This window comes from Empidonax traillii, unplaced genomic scaffold (genome assembly GCF_003031625.1).
Source record: "Empidonax traillii isolate 1590-97213 ecotype Southwest subspecies unplaced genomic scaffold, ASM303162v1 scaffold272:size679582, whole genome shotgun sequence".
In the NCBI taxonomy this organism is placed as follows: Eukaryota; Metazoa; Chordata; class Aves; order Passeriformes; family Tyrannidae; genus Empidonax; species Empidonax traillii.
The window spans coordinates 574,542-592,122 of NW_020955465.1; the positions used below are offsets into that span (position 1 = coordinate 574,542).

The 17,581-nt window shown below is 58.4% G+C and overlaps 1 protein-coding gene across 7 annotated transcripts in view; it reads right to left on the reverse strand.

The window, feature by feature from the left end:
• The window catches only part of RBFOX3 (RNA binding fox-1 homolog 3), a 140,650-nt gene that overhangs the window by 80,837 nt on the left and 42,232 nt on the right, over window positions 1–17,581 (reverse strand). Inside the window, exon 1 of one of the 7 annotated variants that reach the window (XM_027889842.1) lies at window positions 6,047–6,064. The exons of the other annotated variants lie outside the window; for them this stretch is intronic. The gene's annotated coding sequence lies outside the window, so the exon portion shown is untranslated. Of the gene's footprint in view, window positions 1–6,046; window positions 6,065–17,581 lie in introns of those variants that run through there. 7 annotated transcript variants of the gene reach the window in all.

Below are 17,581 nucleotides of genomic sequence, written 5' to 3' on the forward strand. Positions count from 1 at the left end.
GAGAAACGCCAGCACTTTCTAGCACAGAAGGAGGGATGAAGGTATCCTGAGGTGGGATCTGTGTCGGCAGAAGCTCTGGGACCAGCACTACGGCCTCCAGGAGCCACCTCCTGTGTGACCAAAATGTGGCTGTAAACAGTACCTGAGGACCAAGTGGGAGAGAGACTACAGATCAGATCCAAGGAGCAACAAGACGGGAAGAAAAGAGCTGGTGAGGGTCAACCAGGGGCAACAGCAGATCCACACAGTGTAAGGGGACAGCAGTGGACCCACAGTCGGCTCTTTCTGACTATTCCAGGCCTCCCTGCCAGCAGCCCCTGCTCTGGGCAGTTCCCTGGGAGCAGCTCTCTGAAATGCAAAGAAAGTTGGATGAACTGGAAAGACAAACTTGATGCTTCTGTCCTTTTATGGTCCAGACCTCCCAAGCATACATGGGACACCTTGAGAAAACAGAGCAGAAATATGGAGCCCACCATGAAGCACCATCTCTGGAGCCTGGAGCAGGGGCTGCTCAGGGCACTGCAGAGCACACGCAGTGAGTGGGGACACGCAGGGACACGTTTTGTGCCAGGGGACACGGCAGACAGTACCAAAGGGCCAAAATGCTACCACACAGAGGACCCAAGAGGCAAGAGAGAGGAGATCTGTCCTGCCTGGCAGCAAGCCCCCTGCTTTGCCTTGTTCTGCAGACTCCCCAGCTCCTACACTGATGGCTGGCCCTGCATTGTGCCCTGGCATGGCAGGGAAAGGCCAAAACTAGCACAGCCACACAACGTCCCTGCCATCGTTCCTGATTTCAGCAACCTGCCCACCACGAAGCCCTGCCTGCACCCCTGCCCTGTCCCTGCCTGCACACGCACAGTGGGCTCTCAAGGTGCCACATGTGGATGTGTCCATCAGATCCATACCGCTCTTCCTCTCCTCAAGGATCTCAAACCTCTGCCGTGGTGGTGGGAGGCCAGCCCGGCACGGTGCTCCACTCTGGGAAGTCAGCCCCTTGTTCCCCTACCTTGGTGCACCATTCACGCTGCCAAGGCTCCTCAGCAGCGAAGGCTCCAGGATGGGTGGGCAGGACGACAGCACCTCCAGGACCCACCCAAGCACCAGAACCAGCACGTGCTGGGCTCTGCACCCCACCAGCCCTCCCGGCCACACCACACAGCTCCCGGTGCCGCCTTCAGAGCCGGCTGCCGCAGCACACACGTCCTCCCCCCTGCCCTTTCCAACGCCGCCGGTGACGGGAGGGAGTTAGAAATGCCAGGAGAAGCATTCCTTATTCCAAGAAGCCCGATCATCTGAAGACTGGCAGCAGCCCAGCGCCCGGCGAAACATCCCCAGATTTACGGCCAGCAGGGCCAAAGAGAAAGAAGAGCTTTAGTGAACCTGGTTTTAAACCCCATGGGAAAGTGACAGTGGAATCTGAGTGACCCAGGAACTCCACCTCTCCATGGGGAAAACGAAAGGGACAAGAAAGGAGCCTGGTAGCCCCAGGGACTGCAGGAAGGGGGCTGCCAAGGGATGATCTGTGTCCCAGGACCAACGGGACACGCACTGAGACACCACACACAGGGACCAGGCGGCTGCTGGGACAGCAGAGCATCACTGCTGGAGCACCCTGCACTGCCTGCGGCACTGATCCAGCCTCCCCCTCCTCCTCCTCCAGGGCTTCTTCCTCTCCTTCCCCTCTTTGTCATTCCTCTCAGCTCACGCCTCTTCTCTGCTCTCCTTCAGCTGCTCGAAGCAATAATCCAGGGCACTGACGCCCCGGCAGATTGCTCAGCGCCGCTCCACACTGCTGACCGGGGTTTTAATGACTCCCCCAGCTGCGCCAGGGCCGGTCCCCACCTCCACCGGCTGCCAGGCAGGCTCTCCCCACCACCCCTCCTCCAAAAACACCTGCACCCTCCGCAGGGACGGGCGAGGAGCACCTACCACCCCCAGCTTAGCGGGGGCTCAGCCGGCATCTGCTCACACCTTGCACCAGGCTCTCAGCCACCACGGGGACCCACAGATCTGCTCAGCAGCCCCGGCCCCCCAGGGCTCCCCTGCCCCCCAGGGCTCCCCTGCCCCCCAGGCAAGGCGAGTGCAGCCAAGGACACCGATGCAGCAGCCGGAGGGGCTGCAGGCTGACTGCACAGCGCACGTTCCTTGGGGACAGGGAAGGGACAACTGCGGCTCGGTGTCGGTCACACAGTGCTGCTCAAAGCGCCTCGGCACAGGGCTCTGCACAGGCAGGGACAGGGCAGGGACCAGGCAGGGACTCGACAGGTATTGGGGCTCTGCCTGCAGGATCCAGGCAGCACTCCAGGCTCCAGCTGCTCCATGCCAGCACCTGGCAGCTTCTGGCACCAGCACCCTGTGAGGGATGGAGCGAGGGGCTGATCCCCGGTGAGGAGGACGGGTACAACAGGGACCGAGCCCTGTGCCCAGAGCTGAGCTGCCCATGGGCAGCCAGGCAGGAATACATCACCAGGACTGGGGGACAGGCCAGCAGAATGACTCTGTCCAGCCCTGCTATCGCCCCCCACAAGGCCACGTCCAGACCCAGTGTCCAGCTCTGGGCCCCCCAGTGTAGGTGGGACTCATATAGTGGAGTCCAGCAGAAGGCCACAGTGATGGTTGGAGGTTGGAGCACGGGACAGAGATACAGTGGGAGGGAGATGGGTAATCAGCCCAGAGAAAGGGAGGCTCAGGGACACCGGGGGTGGGGGGTTACGGGGGGATCAGGGCCAGGGCAGGCAGCAGGGAGGGCAGTGGAGCTCCAGCTGCAATATCCTGCTTCCCAACAAATCCATCTGTCCATGCATATCAGCAAAGTAATTTTAGAGGCAAGCAGCAGCCACCGTCCAGGAACCATAAAGCAGAGACAGTGCCAACTGCCTGCTGGTCTCCTGCCTGACATCACCTCAGCCCCTGCCCCATCTCCACGCTCAGCCCCAGCCCCGGCTGCAGGGAGCAGCAGATGAGCCGGGGGCACAGGGCTGCCCCATGACCCCCAGCCCCCCTGACCCGTCACCGCCAGGCACACCCCTCACTGCCAGGCTGCAGGTCCCTGCGTCCCGTCCTTTAATTAACATTCCACATGTAAAGTTGGATTGTAATTACTGAACTGATTAACAGGCCGAAGGTAGCCCGTCTCTGAGGGAGCAGATTAGCCGTGGCTCTCTCAAGCTGCTCCTCTCACCTCGGCACTGCCGGTGCATTTTAAGCAGGGCCCGATGCCCCTGCAGGCAGTGATTAATGGGTGAACTGAACGAGGACACGGTGCCTCCGTCCCTGTCCCTGCTGCTCTGCCCACGACCTGCTGGGGCAGGATGGACCCGGCTTCAGTGGCCGGGGGCTGGCAGTGGGGAGGATGCTGGATGCCAGGAGGTGATTTCGAGAGCCTCCTCTCCCCACTGTCCACGCACCAGGCAGGGAACATAGGACACTGTTCCCAGAAGCCGAGGCCCCTGTGGAGGGAGAGGAGCACACCACTCAAACCTTGCACTGTTTAGATGTGAAGACACACGAGAACATCCCACATGCCCAGCTCGGCCCTTCCCAGCTCACCCGTGGCTCCAGACCCTGTGCTGCCCACCTGCCACGGTCCCAGGGTGTGACAGGACCCTCCAGCCAGAGCCCACCGTGGCTCCATCATCCCAGGCAGGGAAGGCAATCAGCTGTAATTAACGGCTGCCGTGGGCAGAGCACAGCACAGGAACCTTCTTCACTTCTTTTCCCCAAGACTGCAAAATAAATTATCCTGCAAAGTTAGCAGAGGCTGAGCTATGGAAACAATTAAACAAAAATTAAATCTAATTCATTTATACTCGGAGCACAAAGTGGATAATGTGGGGGTTTTCTTTGCTCTCCTCTCTTTGCCTTGGTGTTACAGAGGACTATTATGGGAAATTAATCACGGGGAAAAGCAATGAACGTGATCTATCGGTCTTTAAAAGTGCACTGTAGTGATTATATAAAAATCTATTAGAGAGGCCAGGAAATAGCAGAGTGACACCATTTAAAAGGAAAAAGGAGACAGAGCTGGTGGCAAAGGGATCGATTTCTTAAATGACGGATCCATGGCAGAGGGAGCAGGAGGAGGTCAGACCCACGGTGGGCAGCGGTGCAGACTGGGACAGCTCTGGGGGACAAAGCCAGGCCCTGGGGCTGTGCATGGCTGAATGGCACTGCAGCCCCAAAAAGGCCATCCAACAGCCCACATGCCACTGCAGGGAAGACTGACCCCATGGGGTTCCCACAGAGCACGGTGCCACGCTGCTGCTGGCACAGGCACAGGGATGGCTGTCCACAGCTGCAGCATCCCATCACATGCCCCGTGGCACTGCCCCATCTGAGGGTCCCCAGGAAGGTGACCCCCATCACTAGCAATGATCAGGAGAGCAGACCCTCCCTGCCTGGTTCCCCCCGGTGCTGCCACCCCCTGGCACACGCTGGGCTCTTTAACAGTGGCCATAAAACCTTCACGGAGGCAGATTCCCCCATAAATCCCAGCCAGCAACAGGACCGGCCCCGGGGCCAGTTTGCAGCTTTAACGACACCATCAATCCCTGAGGAGCCCGAGGCACACCCGGGGGATGCGGGTTCAGCCCCAGCACGTGGCCAGGCAGGGGCTGAGCCCCCCAGGTGCCAGTGGGTGCTGCACCCCAGGACTGAGGCTGTGGCAGAATGGCAATGGCCACACAGCCCTGGGTGGACAACCTGCACCCATGGGCAATTCAGACTCAGAGATTAGCTCAGCTGATCAGAACACGGTGTGCATGACACCAAGGTTTTGGCTTTGACCCCTGCATGGGCCATTCATTTAAGAGCTGGACTTGATGATGCTTCCACCTCCCTTGTGTCCCTTTCAACTCTGAATATTCTGTGATGGGCAATCCAACACCAAACCTCAGGCAATCCTGTGCCACTGGGCAATCACACAACAGGCACTCCCACTCCAATGGGCAATTCCACACCAATGGGTAATCCCACTCCTCTGGGCTAGCCCACGACCACCACAGCCACCCGGTGCCATCACCCCATGGTCACCACTTATAAACTCCTCCAGTCCCACATTAGTGCAGGGAAGTGCCTTTATGGAAATTTAATGGCAGTTTCTCCTCTCCACCCGGCACGTGGAAGCCAAACACACCGTGCTGCTTCCACTGCATCCTTTCAAAGATTTGGAAAAAAAAGAAAGAGTGGAAAAAAAACCCCTTTGATCTCAGCAGCCCGTTTGTTTAGCCCATGCCGGGATTTAATTGAGAAGGGATGTCCTTGAATAAATGCAGAGATGTCCTCACTCCCCAGGAAGGCTGCTGTGAGTTGAACAATCCCCTGTATGAGGTTTTCTGCTCATCCAGGGATATTCTGGGACAATACAGCCCCGGGGCTGCTGCCGCGTGTCACCCATCCATCACTGGGAATGCCAGTGGCGGGCAGGCTGCCGCGGCACACAGATGGGTGAGGGGGGCACCGGGCCCTGAGAGACAGCCAGGGACACTGCTCTGCACCCCAGTCCAGCACAGGGAGAAGCGGGAGGCCAGGAGGTGGAGCAGCCAGGCGTGCAGCGGGACAGGGACCGGGGCTCATTTGGCACCAGCAGAGGGGCTGCAGGTGGGTCGTGGTGCCCCACAGAAGCTGAGTTACGGCGCGACAGAAGGCAAGGGGCAGCCGGCCCACGAGAGCTGGCACTCACAGCCGGGGTGCCAGCACCGGCCCCTGGCAAACGCCTTCCCTGCTGCCAGGCTTGGCAGCAGGAGAGGAGCCGCAGCAGTGAGCCCGCCAGCCCCGGCGGGGAGGTGGGCACCGCTGGCCGCAGGGGGCACGTTCCTGCTCATTTCCTCCTGGGCTGCAGCCCCTGCCAACGCTCAGCACCCCGGCATCCCTGGCCCTCCTCTGCCAGGTCCCTCCGGCCCAGCCAGGCTTGCTGCCCACACAAAGCCTGATAGCAAGGAAACGAAGCGGCCCTGGGGATCCCCCGGTGCTGCACACCTCCAAGGGGAACCAGAGAGGGGCAATGACATAGGGAGGGGGCCCTCAGCGGCAGCGCTGCACTCACAAATTTGGGTCTCTGTATCTTCTGCCCTGCCCAGCGCAGCCGGTGTCAGGCGCCGATCAGCATCCTCATCCTCCTCATCCTCCTCCTCCTCCTCGCCGCCGCAGCCGCTTGGGTGTCTTTGCCGCAAGCCTCCTTTGCCAGGGAAGCGCTGCGCTATTTTAATCCGGCATCTCCCACCATCCCAGCGAGGCTGGCTGCGAGTGCAGCCCCAGGAGAGCTCTGCCCCGCGCCCCCGCACCCGCTCGGGATGGAGGAACACCCCGAGGCCATGCTTGGAGGAGTCAAGCTGGAGGCAGGAGGGGGCTGGCAGGCACCGAACCCAGGAGGGGGCTGCTTTTACCCAGGAAGGGAATTCATGGCGATAAAGGCGAGTGCGGGGAGAGGACGCGGGAATTCCCAGCTCATTAAAGTGCTGGCATTTTCAGCAGTTACAGCAGCTCCTCTTCTCATCCGTTAAAGTCCTTGTCCTCTCCCTGCCCAGGGGACCTGTGCTCAGCTCTGCAGTCGCCCCAGCGCTGTCCCACCAGCCCTGCCACCGGCATGTGCCAGCGCAGAGCCGCGAGGGGATGCTGGGTGCCCGCGGGATCGAATGCTGGGTGCCCGGGTGGTGCCCGGCCCCAGCTGCGCTGGAGAGCGCGGGGGCTGCAGGCGGAAGGGGAGCGGGAGCAGGAGCGCTCTCAGCCCCTGGACTCGCTGGCTGCGGTGGCTAAAGGCGAGCTGATTAAAGCAATTAGGATTTTAAATAGTAACACAAGAGTGGCTCATCAGCGCTGAAGAGGCAGTCAACTGACAGGCTGAGGAGCCTATTTAGGGATCTCGCTTGGCTGAGGATCCTCAGCGAGGCCCCAAGGCTCCATTGGAGAGAGGGTGCTGGCACAGGGGTGTCCCAGGGACCCCACAGCCTCTCTGGCGCCTGCCCGGGCACACAGAGCATCCTGTCCAGAGGGGGCCAAAGGGGACAGTCCCTGCACGCTGCCAGCTCTCTCCCCTGCCCTGCGGCCACAGGGACATCGAGGAGCACCTGGCCCAGCCCAGAAGGACCAGCACGACCAAGGAGCCCCTGCTGCCTGCTCCTCCCTCTCCTTAAGCTTGTTTATTCTCTCTAATAAAGGCTCTGGGAAGGGAACATGGAACAAATTTCACACTGTTTCCCAGGAGGCAGTGTCGTGCTCAAAAGTAAGAGATAAAGTGCCTTTTGCAACAGCTAAAGCCCCACACACACATTTTGTCTGCTTGGACTCAAGGCTGAGATGCTGGAGATTTAAGGCAGCCTGGTGGGAAATCCATCTGGTTTGGTGTATGCAGATCTCCAATCACAAAGGAATCTGGACTCACATACAGATGCAGAAGCAGCATCAACAGCCTCGAAACGCTCCGTACCCTTCCTGCTGCTCGTTCCCTACACCTGTGTTTGCTCCTGGCTCTGCTGGCTGACGCTGGGGTGCTGACAGGTGCAGGGCCTGGCCTGAGCACCTGCCACGGGATGTGACCCACGGGGACAACTGGGGCACAACTGCGAGGAGCTTCCCAGTCCCGTCTCCATGGGCCCTGCAGCCCTGGACTGGGCTGCTGCTCCATCCTCACTCCTGCAGCTGCATCCCAGCAGGATGGTATCACTGCCGAGCAGCTCAGTGTCCCCGGGCTTCAGGGCTGGATCCACTCACTCTAAAACAGGGGAAAAAAGAAAAGGGTAGGAACAGGGAAGGGAGGGCAGGAGCTGCAGCCCAAGCACAAGCCTCTTGCTGACTTTCTTGCGAGCTCCGAGATGCCGTGGGAGGGAACTGGCACAGGCGCATTCCATTTATTTATAGGCATTTCTGTGGCACTCGATTAAACGCTGTGGTGGAGATATTGCAGCGTGAAGAGTATTTAGAGCTGTTTAACACCTCTTAGTCGGCAAAAGCCCATCTGATTCCCGCAGCGAATTGGGAAAGTGCACACAGCAAGGGCAAGAGCAAGGAAGATGCCCTCTCCCAGCCCCAGCTACGCTTGGAAGAGAGACGGGACCTTGTGATCCTTGATGCACTTGTGGCAATGCATCTGTGGCCTCAGATGATGCTCCACTGTTTCCAGATCAGCAGCCAAGGGACCAGTGTTCTGCAGCAGGACATGCACCTGCACCCTGCCTGGTTCCCACAGAGATGCATCCCTCCAGCTGCTGCAGGGGTGCTGGCAGCACAGTGCCTGCACCATCCCCACATCTCCAAGCCCTGCTAAAGGACGGGGCCTGCCCAGGGGAGGGCACAGGAGTTCCTGATGCTCAGGAGAGACTTGCTCCCAACCTTCCCTGGGTAGCTATAACCACTCTGCAAAACCTCCCAGTGCCTTATCAGGACAGTGAAGGGCTGAGCCAGTAAATCTCCAGACCTCAGGAAAGCCGTTGGGGGAAGGAGTTCAAAGGAAAGGCTGCCAAGTGCACGCCAAGGTGAACTCTAATTGCACCGCTGCAAATCTACCACTGGCACTTCTTCCCTCGGATCGCTTCAGCCCCTGCTCCCCTCTGCTGCAGAGTATGGCCTGCTCATCCCCCAGACATGGGGACGAGCCATGGGAGCATCCAGGGCATCAGCAGCTGGGTGGCCACACCACTGCTCACCTGCAGCACGAGACACACACAAGCAAGGCTGAAACACAGGGAGATCACCCAGTCCCTGGCGATGCCAGAGAAGCACCACCAGCTCCTGGAGAAGCACATTCCCATGGACTCTCCCACCTCAACCCCCAGGCACCAGGCACCCTGAACCCACCAGCATCCTGGCAGTGCTGGTTTTGCTTGAGCTGAGTGTGTCCTGGTGCCTGGACAGGAGACGCCCTTCGTCCTGCACGGCGATGGACCCACGGATCCCACCCACCAGGGTGCTGGGGGCAGGCTGGGGCCAGTGGACACGGGATGCCAGGGCTCGCCCTGCCAGCTGCTCCCGCTCACCCGGCCCGTGGCGCTTGCAAATGGATGCAATTAAGTTGATACTGCAGCGGTCTGTAATTGCTGTTTCCTCAGCTTGGCAACACGACCCCGGAAACCCCCATTATACTAATCACTGTCACACGAACACAATCGCACAACACATAAAAACCTGGTGTGCCTCGTGCTGAAATATAACCCCGCCGAAGGCTGTGCCGTGCCATAAATCTGCTCAGCACTTAACACTGCCGGCTAAATGGCCCCCGCTTAATTATAGCTCCATAAACAGGACTTTATAGCAGTATCAATACCGTCGAAAATCAATCCTGCTGATGGACAAAGGGATGGACTCGTGCCCTGCTGCCCTGGGGCTGGGGCTCCCTGCTGATCCCAGCTCAGGGGGATCCCGGGTGGCTCAGCCTCACTCCTGCACCCATCTCGGACATGCTGCGGCCCGGCCCTGCTCAGTTGGACACGGATTCCAACCAACCTCGGTCTGGTGCTGCCACAGAGCCGCAGCCAGGACATTAGCATGGCAACTCACACCGATCTCTGTCAATTATGCTCCAGTATTTGAGGTCTAACCAGCTTCAAATTGAATCAGGGCGAAATCATCAGTATAAAAAGCGCCCGCAACAGCCCTTCAATTCCAGCACTAGGAAAAAAAAAGTTCTACATCTCATAATGGCCTTCTACCCCATAATGAACAGGAAAAATAAATTAGATTCCCAGCTAAGGGTATATTTATACAATTTCATTATGTGCCCATGAGCAAGTCTGGTTTTCACCAAGATAAAAATGAGCTCTCAGCAATGCTCGTGCTAAATAAATGGAGTGATTTAACAGCTTAACAAGGAGTGCAACGAAGGGGCTGCGGAACCATGGCAAAAAACGGAAAATAAAAATAAAAAATACCAAAATGCTTGTGTTTCCTGCACCACGCTGGCGCTGCTGGGCCAGACCTGCTGGGGAGGCGAGAGACAGCGGCGCTGGGACCGCGGGCACATCCTGGGCTCTGAGCAAGAGCATCCCACCCTGCCAGGAACAACTCCTGACTGCTTCATCTGCTGGTGCTCAACGTCCAAGTGATCCTTGGAAGCCCAAACCAAAAACCCAGTTCCTCTCCTCACCAGCTGCCGGTGGGTCCAGCTCACTCCCGCGCTGCCACAGCATCTCCACGGCTGCCAGGGCCACGTGTGCTGGCTGCCCGCGGGAGCAGCAAGGATTCCTGTGGCAACTTTGGGGCTGAAAAGGGATATTTGCAGCCTGGAAGTTGTTCCCAGACTCAGAAAGCTTCAAGCCAAGCATGGCTCCTCTCCCAGAGCTGCTGGGAAATTCCTGATTCCTCCCTCCCAGAAGAAGGCACCTCCTGGTACCCAATTCCCACCTCCCTTCCCGTGCGGCACTTGCAGCCCTTGTGCTGCTGGGGACTGCAGCACGTGTCCCCCACAGTGCACTGCCCTCACACAGCTAAAGGGGCCCAGCTGGACGTTGGAGGAGCTTCTTGCCCTTCCAAGGTTATCTGCTCCTGGTGAAGGTTCCTCCATCCCACCTTCTGCCACTCCCAGAAAGAGCGTGTCAGCTCCCTCCGGGCCCCATCCTGGCCCACACATCCATCTGGGCTCAGCACCGTGTGTCTTCTCCAGCACAGTGAGGCTGATCCCAAATCCATAACCCACACTTGAATAGCTCATCCAGTTAATGGCACCGCTGCCAGCAGGCAAATCTGTCCTCTCAGCAGCAGCAAAGCCAGAGTGAAGCAGTTGCCTTTTTTTTTTTTTCTCCTTTTTAAATCAATTGTGAGGCCACATGGTCCATCAGAGGGATCTGGAGACCATAAGCCATCTCCAAGACAGAGCTGCTGGCTTGGCTGCCTATCACAGCTCTGCCACAAGGTGACATTTCCCCCTCCATCCTCCCTACCCCAGGGAGCCGGCAGGATTAATAGTTCAGCGGGGCTTTGGAAATATGTGTGCTGGGAGTTATGAGTCTGATTCATAACAGGAGTTCCCTCCCCTGCTACAGAGATTAATCACCGGTGCAAATGCAAACACCAGTTGGGCTCAACCGTCCCCAAACCGCGGCGCAGCTGGAGCAGAGCAGAGTGGAGCTGAGCACACTGCCAGCTCCCCTGTGCCACTGCTGGGTCTTCCCAACATCTGACACCAGAGCCTTTACCTCTGCTATTACAGAAAAATAAATGTGCTGTGGAAAAGATCAGTTCCAAGCTCCCGAGTGCTCCACACAAACACGGTCCTGGAGCCTGCCCGTGCTGCCTCCTCCTGGGAGGAATTATAGGGCAGCCCCAGCTCTGCTCCAGCCCAGAGGAGCTCAGCCTGCATGGGCACAGACTGATTACAGCTGATTCACCCTTAAACACCTTGATAAATGCAGCAAGAGCCCAAACCCAGCTCCAAGGAGCTATCCCGCTCCCTGTGGGGCAGCTCCCAGGCATCCTACCTGGATGCTCCTGCCCACGGGGGACACCCAAACCCAGCACTGCCCATCATGCCCAGCCCCACGGTACCCATCAGTGACCCCAACACACTTCCAGAGGCCCTTGCCCTGAATGGACCCAAGATCTTTCCGGTCAAACCAGCCCTCCCAACACTGTGCCCGCCCAAGGACGGGATGGAGGATCTCTGTTCCCAAGGCGACAAGAACCGTCCCCGTGATGCTCTGCCCTGGCTGCTCCGGAATTCCTTCCTTCTGTCCCTCTAACATAAATAACAGCCAGATCATTTTTATCACACCATTTTCCCAGCCCCAAGCAGAGCTGTTTCCCAGGCTGCCAGAATCCTTTACAACCCCCAAAGGATCAGCAAATGATTTTTCACTCTTCCCTTTCGATTGGAGAGAAGAGGGATCTCGGCTCAATTGCAATTAGAGTGAACTGCAGCTTGTAAGCAGTGAAAGCTCCCGTTCCACTGCGCAGCAGGAATGATCTAATCAGGCACGGGGTCAGATCACCAAAAAATAAATCCCTGCAGAGATGATAACGGTTTGTACCTGCTCTGAGCTGAGCTGGGTGCTGGGCCTGCAGGCCCCCATGCCCTGGAGCTCCCCAGGCAGGACCAGGGGCCATGGTGCTGGTAGAGAGGTCCCACTGCAGCACTGGCACCAGAAGGGAAAACAAATTTGCTTTCCCTGGCTATTCCTGCTCTGCACCCTCAGCCTCCCTCTACCCCCTAATCTGCTCCTCACCCCGAATCAAGGAGGCTGCAGGTTCAGTGGGGCAGGACGCTACAGACCAGATTGCATCTGTCTGGGTATAAATAATTTACTGCTTGATGGTCAGAGTGAATTTAATTAGTTCTTGTTCTCCTGATAGAATCAGCCCACCGCTGCTAAAGCATTTCACTCCGAATTAGCCTGAGAAGCACTAACAAGGCAGCGCTAAATTTACACACACGACATCCCCCACAGTCTCTGAAAATACTGCTCCGTGGAGCAGGGAGCAGGGAGCAGGGAGCAGGGAGCAGGGAGCAGCACAGCCCTGCAGGGCCGGGAGAGCGGCAGGGAGGGCGAAGCCGGGCACAGCCCGGGCAAGGAAGAATGCAGGGAAGGGGCATGGATGGGCACCAGAGCACAAACCCCATCCCTTTGCCTTTTCCTCTGCCCTTACTTCCAGGTCCCCAGGGAGAGGGCAAGGGGACGGGGAGCTTGTGGCTAGCAGAGCTGTCACTGCTGCCCGCTGAGTCCCCTCCTGCCCAGCAAGGGGCTTCCTGCCAGCTCAGTGCCTACCTCACCCCCCTTCTCCCAGCTCCCGGGGTCATGCCAGGCCGCTGGCTGCTGGAATTGCTGCTACAGCCTTGGAGAAGCACCAGCACACGTCAGCGCTCCAGGGGGACGCGTGCCCGCTCACCTGGAAGGGAGAGGAGAGGGGGGAACAGCGGGGGTGGCTGCAGGAGGTGGGCATGGGGCCCTGAGGCACTGCTGGGGCCCAGCAGCCCCCCAGCACTCAGCTGCACCCCCAGCCCCAGCAGCTCTGGCCTCTCCATGCTCAGCATCCTGTCCAAACAAGGCTGCATCCTGGCCTCATCTGAGGTGGAACCATGCAGTCCTGAGGGGTTTAGGCACGACCCAAGGCATCGAAGGCAGCAGAAAGGTCCCTGCCCCGCTGGTTGCATCACCACAGACTCTGAGGGCCACGGCTCCAGGCTGCACACACATCACTGGGGCTTGGCCCCCAAAACCCGCTGTGACACCCCACAGGCCCCCATCCCTGTCACCTGTCAACGCCCATCTTCCCTTTGCTCTGTAATTCCCATCCCTGCAGCTGCTGCCACCCATCTTCCCTGTGCTCCCTGACGAGCCCCTGAGCTCTCCTCTGAGGACGGACCCGCTCTGTCCGCAATGCTTTACTGCTCCTGCCTCCCTGCTCTGACCTCCCCTGTCTCCAGCAGGATTTATGCTCTGCATTAGCAGTCTGCCCGAGCCGCTTCCAGTGTCACTGGGGCGAGGTGGCACCGCAGCTCGCTGTGCCACACCAAGCCCCTCTGGAGACCCCACACACCACCAAACAGCATGGGGTGCCACTTCCCTGGGCACTAATCCCTCCACAGACACAAACCCTGGGCATTTCCACCCAGAAGTGAAATTCTGGGGATGTGGGCCAGCAGGGAAAGGCTGAGCAGGCAGCTCCAGCAGTGAGGATGCTCCAAATTGTGCCAGAGGGAACCTGCCTGGGGTAACTGTGCGGGGGACAGGGTGCTCAAGCTGATTTCTGCATAGAGCAGAGGCAGCCCACCATAGATCCCCTCAGCAGCTTGGCACCTGCCCTCCCTGCTGGCACACAGAACAAATCAGCTTGTTTTCCCAGTTATCGGGCACTGGTTCTGAGCCTCTGATACACCATGCTGCCTCTCACTCAATAAATCACCTGGAAAGGTGAAGTGGTCACAGCCACCGGTAGCTGTCAGGAGCCCATGGACAGAGGTCACTTCTCCCTTCCCCCTGGCTCACGACTGCTGGGTCACCAGTGCCACAGACAGCACTCCTGGCAGTGCTGGGGTACAGAGACATCCTCACGATATGGGGGCATCCCCAGGGCACAGCAGCATGGGGGAGCAGTATCCCTCCCTCCCTCCCTCTCTCCTTCCCTCCCTCTCTCCATGAGCTCACCCTCCACCCAAGTCGCTCTCCCCCCACCAGGCAAAGCCTGTACAGTCTCGTCCTCTCTCCTATTTACACATAAGCTGGGCTGACAACTCCTCTTCATCACAGTGTCAGAGCCTTCCTCAGCAGCCATGCATCTCAAGCAGGACAGCACCATAAATATTGCATAGGAGGTGTTTCTAATCTAGTTACGGGCTCAGCCTCTCACGCTCTTCCATCAGGAAGGCTTGGATTGAAATTGAAGTGTATTAGTATAATTTTATCAGGTTTTATTAAGCCTGGGGTCTCACGTTTTTGATATATAGTTTTAATTAAGTTTTAAGTCAAAGAATGCAGTCGCTCATATTTTATCTCGCTGTGGCACTTCGGGAGGAGGCAGTTAATCAGCGCATACCCAAACTTCCCTTTGCCCGCCATCAGCGGGGGGAAACTTTGCTGGTGGAGCCCAACTTCCCTCTGCTGCTCACAGCCCAACCAGCCCCCTGCCCAGCCTCAGCCCCCTCCCCACGAGTGCAGCAGCCCCTTGGGGATGGTGCAGCCCCTGCCAGCTGCCAGCTGCACAGTGGTGCTGCCAGGAGCATCACCAGCCCGGTGCACTTCTTTCTGCCATGAAGAGCACTTTGGGGACACAAACGTTGAGGTCTGTGGCCTCTGCCAGCGAGAACAGCAGATGCCATCACAGCTGGCACTGCCGCTGCCCTCACCTCGTGGCTCCCTGCCCGTGGAGGGCTGTGTCTCCCCAGGGACCCAAGACCACGGTGGTGGCAGATTGCTCACAGGTCCTTGGGAAAGGCTGATTCATCCCATCTGGAAGGAGCCAGAGCACAGGGCAGGGCAGAGGCTGCCCACCCACCCACTGCTCTACCTGGACACTGTGACATGTCTGGCTGCAACTGTGCCCTTCCCACACACAGCTGGGGCAACAGGACCACATCACATCACATCACATCAGCCCCCATGCACCTTCCCCACTCGGGAGTCACAGCAAACCCTCCTCCAACGGCCCTGGCCGGGCTGGGGTCTCCAGAGATCTCACCCAGAGCATCACTGCATCCCCCAGCACCAGCCTGGGCAGCAGAGCTGGGGGAACAGGAGCTCTGGGGACACACACAAAACACTCCCCCACATGTATGTCACCATCACCTTAGCTAGGGACAGAGATGTCAGAGGATTCCTGAGGATGGAAACAGCCACAGCCCATAAACACCTCAGGTCCTGGAATGTCCCTGGTGCAGGAAGTGAAGGAGCCAAGCACAGACCTGTCTCTCCCAGCTGAAGTGCTGAAAAATTTACCGTCAAACTTGCCAAAATGAACTCAATTAAAAACCATTTTGATGGTATTGCATAAAAAAAAATAACTCTCATCTTTCCCACATTGTGGTCCCCATCTGGAAGAGCAACAGAAATAGCCAAGTGCAGCATTACAGGTGACAGGTACAGCCCTGCCAGCGACAGCCACGACACCAGCCAGCACACCCCGGCAGGACCAGGACCGTGGTGGTCCCATAGCAGTGAGAGACCACTGGAGCTCTCAGTGCTCAAGAAGAGCCCCCTCCCCTGTGACTTGCTGCAGCATCCCACTGCCTCCCTGGATAACCCCATCCCATCCTGGGGAACAGCCGATGCTCACAGCCAGCGCGGCAGCACGCGGCTACAACGCCATCAGCGACGACAGCGACGTCTTTGCAAGGAGGAGGGAGGGAATCCCAGGATGAGCAGCAATCATTCTGCTCATCAGATGCAAAACTGATAGACTTGGGGGGTGGGGAGTGTGTTTTGCATTTCCTTCTTTCTCCTTTACAAAGAAACAGGGATTTGGGGATGGATTCGAATTTCATCCAGAAGAAAATAATTTCCTTTGAAAAGGAAGCAGTTGGATTGCTTAACGTGTTCTGTCCCTATTCCCACTGAAATGGGATTTAAGGCAAAGAGAGAGTTTCAGGCCAAGCAGTTCCACTCCTGCTGCATCACAGTGTGTAGGTTATGCTGGGGCCCACTGGTGCCCCTGTGCTCCACCGGCTCCTCAGCCCCTCACCTGACAGGCAGCACCATTCTGCCTGCACCTGGGCAGCAGCAAACCCACTGCAGCCAGCACTCAGCTCCAAGGCTCCAGCAAAGGCTTCCCACGCACAGGAGCTGCAGGAATTGCTGCCAGGGGGCTCCTGCCCCCCCAAACCCACAGCTCAATGCACGCAACACCCGAGCCCTGCACCTGCCGCAGCAGCAGCACGCCATCAGCACGACAGCTGCCCACCTGCATCCCCCCAACCACCCTGCTGCCAGGAGGGCTCTGGGTGCCGTGGTGCCACCGGGAGGGCTGCAGGTGCCCGTGTCGAGGCTGCAGATGGATTTTAACCGGGCAGCAAGAGAGCAGGGCAGGGCGAGCTGGCGAGCGAGCGCGCTGCGTGTCATTCCAACGCGTGTATTTATATCCTTCCCCGACGCAGCATCCCTTTGTAAAGGCACAGAGCGCGTACAGGCAGGGCTGTCAGTTCAGCGGTGTGTTACAAGTGTTTGATATGGAGATTTTGGCAGTGGGAATGGATGTACCTCGCTGAGAGGTTTATGTAAAATGACAGCTTCTGGAAAATGAAGCACTCAGATATAAAAAAGAAAAAAAAGAAAAGAAAAGTACAAACAAAAGGGAGGGAGGGGAGGCCTCCACTCGGTGAGGCCAAAGTGGATCTCTCCTCCCTGCTGGCCTCGAGCAGCTCCTGCCGCAGCCGGCAGCAGCAGCACCAGCCCCACCAGCTCTGCTGGTTCAGCCGCACACCCGCGCTCCCCACCTCGGCCGCTGCCCCATTTCCATCCCATCCCATCCCATCCCATCCCATCCCATCCCATCCCATCCCATCCCATCCCATCCCATCCCATCCCATCCCATCCCATCCCATCCCTCCTCCTCTCCCCTGTTTACGGACTGAGCCTTTCATCGCTGCGCGTGGGCGTGCGCGGGCGGCGGGAGGAGGATGCCTGGGAGCGCTGCTGTCAGCGGGGAACGCGCTGCAACTCCTGCCACGGCGGGCTGGGACGGGGATGCGGCACCACCAGAGCCGGGCAGTGGCTGAGCCCCCCACCCAAGCTAGGATGGCACAGTGCTGTGCCAACAGTGCCCTTGCCACAGCTGGGACAGGGGGATGTGGTGCCAGCAGAGCCGGGCAGTGGCCAGGCCTTGCAGCAGGGCTGGGATGGGGGAATGTGGTGCCAGTGGAGCTGGGCAGCGGCCGGTCCCCCTGCCACGGTGATGTGCCAGGGGACGACACTGAGGTCTGGTCAACAAGCAACTCCAACACCTGCCAAAGAATCTGCACCAGCAGGCGCAACTGGGGGAAGCCCAGCTGAGGTCAGAGGCACCACAGGGAGAACAGATGTGATCTCACCTCCAGGCAGATCCAAACCCCATTTCCTGGGGAGCAGGGAGCATTTGCTCCTTCGACTCCCACTGCACCCCTGGCAGAGCCATCTCATCCAGGAAGGAATATGGAGGCAGCACCCAGCTCCATAACAAGGTCAGA